Source organism: Rousettus aegyptiacus, unplaced genomic scaffold, assembly GCF_014176215.1.
Source record: "Rousettus aegyptiacus isolate mRouAeg1 unplaced genomic scaffold, mRouAeg1.p scaffold_m13_p_10, whole genome shotgun sequence".
Taxonomy (NCBI): domain Eukaryota; kingdom Metazoa; phylum Chordata; class Mammalia; order Chiroptera; family Pteropodidae; genus Rousettus; species Rousettus aegyptiacus.
Window position 1 is genome coordinate 96,891,426 of NW_023416285.1, and position 4,097 is coordinate 96,895,522.

General features: G+C 48.3%; 1 non-coding gene across 1 annotated transcript; it reads right to left on the minus strand.

Moving 5' to 3' along the window:
- Positions 1–497: 497 nt before the first annotated feature.
- On the minus strand, positions 498–570 carry TRNAG-UCC. Its single transcript has one exon. It is a non-coding gene; the product is annotated as a tRNA-Gly (tRNA).
- Between the last annotated feature and the right edge of the window lie 3,527 nt (positions 571–4,097).

Sequence of the window (4,097 nt, forward strand, 5' to 3'; positions counted from 1 at the left end):
TCCTCTGGGACCCCGGTTACACATGCCTCGTGTCCTTCCCGAAGCTCCCATTAGAAGAAACGCCGGCGATAACTTCCCACGGTGGCTCCTCCGTCTGCCGCAAACTGAAGCAACAGCAACTAAACTAAAGTCTCGACCGAGATGCTAAAAGTCGCATAAAACTGGGCCAGCGAACCAAACGCCCTAGGTCAGTTAGAAGCCGTTCTTGCCGGAGACCAGTCGCCTCTTCTACCCTGGAATTCTGTAATCGATGAAAACCTGCTAAACACCCAACACAGGCCACTCTTATCTAATCATCGGAACATCTCCATGAGTAAGTATGCATAACCCACTTTAGAGATAGAGAATCTTTTATTACCATCATTATTATTTATGCCGACAGCACCTGGTCTTCCTAGTGGTCTCCCATCCAAGTACTAGCCAGGCCTGACCCTGCTTAGCTTCTGCAATCAGACATCAGGCTTGTTCAGGGTGTCATGGCCGTAGACCAGGGACCGTGGCTCCACTGGGGCGCGAACCCAGGACCTTCTGCGAGGAAAGCAGACGTGCTGACCGCCGCACTATGGAGCCACGTCCGAGATAGAGATACGTAACTCCCACTACGAACTCCTCGGAGACAGAAACCGTGTCCCGTGCACCTGTGGGCCGGTGCCGCTCGGGATACCACGAGAAAGCATGAGCGAGCTGCTGTGCGTTTCCAATGCGCACCCACCCGTGAAGGAGGTCACCCTTCCTCATCCCCACGTTGCTCTGCCCCGCCGCGCCCACCACCCACGGACGGATGGCCCGTGTCTTTGCAAGGTACACCGGGGCGGAGTTTGCTGATTTTGCTCCCCAGATGAAGAAGTTCGACACCATCCTCGGATGATGACCTGGTCGCACGCAGAAGTGCCAGCCACTGCCAGACAGCGAGTTGAACTCTAGTGCACGGTTCCATGCGTGACCAGCGTTCACTTCAACCCCCACCCCTACTGGGGACCAATTTGTGCGCAGGGTCCAGTCCTGGGTGCGTTTACAGTGCTTGACCCCCACGATGACTACCCAGGGTCAAGTGTCCGTTTTAGAACTGGGTTTTCCAAAAGCGACCGTCCTTAGCTTCCTAGCGGGTTCAGTTTTAAGCAGAAAAACACTTAAAAATGTGTACTATGTAATATTTTCCCCCTCTTTGCCATTTTAAATTTCCATTTATTTAAGTGAAATTCAATATGCGAATAAACACAAATTAACTCATCAAAAGGAAAGCAGGAAGAGAAGCCAATTATTTCCAAGACTTTCTGCCAAAGCCTCCCTTCGTCTCTCCAAAAAGGCAGACCCAGGCTGCCTATTGAAATTTGGCACTCACATGACACTTTGCAAACACAGCATCCATTTTTAATGAGTTCCTGCACATAAAAGCCCAAAAGAGAAGTTTTGAGGCATAGCTCTACCCTCCCCTCTCCCCCCCGCAAATAAAAAGATATAATAAAGATACATAATACATCTAATTAGTAAGAACAGAAGTTGGGCTGGTGATACTTTATATTCCTCTTTACTGTTTAATTTTTGCCTGAAACACGTATTCATTTTCGAGTTTAAAAAACTCAGGTAAATAAAAGGGTTCTAAAAATAAAGTTCACTGTTAACGGGCCAAGTGCCCTGAATCAATTCAGTCATTCAAAACTATCAGACTCTGCACATCCAGTAACTACAGGTGAGTAAGAACCACAGGTTCCATCACCCCTCACTGTGCTACCAGGAGTCGAGAGATTCAGACAGCGAATCCCAGACCACGTTCCACTGCACACGGAAATGTTTACTAGCGAGCAGGCAAATAAACAGCCATTCCTGTAAGCTCGAGGAAGTCCCACCCTTTCTGTAGACTGTTAACTCAAAACAATGCACCAATATTCTAGCAACAGTATTCAGTGGCCATGCTGGTGGGACCCAGTTGCTAGAACCCTCTGCGAATACCTGGGCACAGGACAAATGGAGGTACCTGGTTTAGACATCACTCGAAAGTTTGTCATTTGTTAGCATTACAGGATTCCTAAACCCTATTCATGCAAGAGCCAGCATGTCCTTACGTAGTTCCTAGCCAACTCATGTGTCTTGGACGACGCTCAATTCTCCAATGAACTATAACTTCATATATTTATCGGGTTCATCAGGGGACCCTCAAAACTACCATCTACCCCCAACAATCCCAGAGGATTAAGTGCACACACACACGTGCATGCACACGTGCACACGCACACACACACATCTCACCGTGTATACTGAAATATTTTTAAGTAAATCTTAAAAGTAAAATGTTTAAATTTTATGGGCAATATAACAGACAAGACAAAAGAATGCAAGGGTAATGGACGAACTTTATACAGACACCCCAGGAGTATAACGATGGAGTCCCTGGCACATTTTTTAGCCTTAATTTGGTTCTTAGTTATACCAAAACAGCACAGCTTACTTTCTTCATTTTAAACCCAAATAAACTGAGGCCCAGATAAATGACATGACGGGCTCAAGGTTGTCCTCTGAACCAATGACAGAGCCAAACCTGGCACTGATCTCTAGTCTTTCCATGGCTGCTGCGAAGTTTCTGGGAAAAAAAAAAAAAATGTTTCCAAATACAAAAATAACCCATAACTTTTTTTTGAGGGATTGTACCTGGGGTTTCTTTTACTGAATTTATTAATCCATAACCTTTAATATAAAATAGGAGAGGAAATAAAAATATGAAAAATAAAAGGTTATCCATCATTCTTCACTCAGATATAGCCACTGCTGGTACATCTTCTTCTAGATATTAACACAGCATATATCCATGCCTTGCAATTTTAATGTATAAAATTCACATGCATTATGCATGGCTTTATGGACTGCTTTTATTTAACTTGATGTTATACTGGAAATTATCCCCTTCATAAATGAGATGTCTGTAATGACTGCATGAAAGTTCATCCTATTATCATTTATTTATCCATCCCTCTATCGTTGGACATAAAGGTTATCCCTAAGGGCTTGTTAAAATCACTCCGGGGAGAACGTTTTGCCACTGGAATGTAAATACTATGAAGGAGTTTGCTTGTCTTACTGATCGGAGCACCCCCAACGCCCACGATGTCCGGCAGAGCAGAAGCTCAGTAAGGAGAGACGCGTGGATGGGGGTACAGCTGGTCCCGGATGACGCTGATGGCCGGACCGATGTGGGCACATTTCGGTATGCGTCTCCGACGGCGTCTCAGACCTCACCTTAGCCTGAGCGCTGACACCGATATTCTGGCTAAGGCTGCCATATAAAACACGGGACATTGGTTTATCCGAAATGATTCGTTTCCTATACTAAACACGTGTTCATTCTTTATCTGACATTCGTCCGAAATTATTTATCTCCCCGAAATGTAAATTTCACATGACATGCCACAGTTAGATTTGCTAAATCTGACAACCGCGATTCCCGATGTACCTACCACCTTCACAGCACAGCCTGCCGAGACGACCCCGTCCGTCCCTGGGCAGAAACTGCATCCTCTGAAAGAGTCTGGACCCAAGGGCCTCGGACAGCCAAGCAGCGAGCGCTGTGAAACCCCACTCCCCTTGGAGCCCCTGATCACGTCCCTTAGTCGAGACAATTGAGAAAAACGGGTAAGAAAACCCCCAATGCGAACGGCCCGAACAGGGTCTTCCCGAGCACGAGTCACAGCATGGGGGGCTCCTCGGCGCTGCACCCCACCTCCCGGCCTCGCCTCCTGTCAGTCCACCCGGCCCACTGCTCGGCAAGCCACAGAGGGGCTGCCGACCTGGTCCCCGCCCACGTCCTGACCCTGTGCCCCTCTGCACCACGGCCCCCCGCCCCCGGGCCTGTTTCGTTCCTCCCCCGGGCCCGGCTGCTTCCCGCCCCGGGACCCTTGCCGGGCCCTGCTTCCTCCTCCCTCCTGCCGTTGCTTAGCTCGCACCTCATCACCCTGCATCTCAGCTCCAAAGCCGCTTCCGGGAGGAAGCTGTCCCCACCAGGGCTCACCCGGTCAGCCCTTTTGTTCTAAGTTAGTGAAAGCATTGTGTGGTTTCCCGGCCCTGCGTTGATCACAGTTGACATTTTACTTTTGTTCTTGGGATCA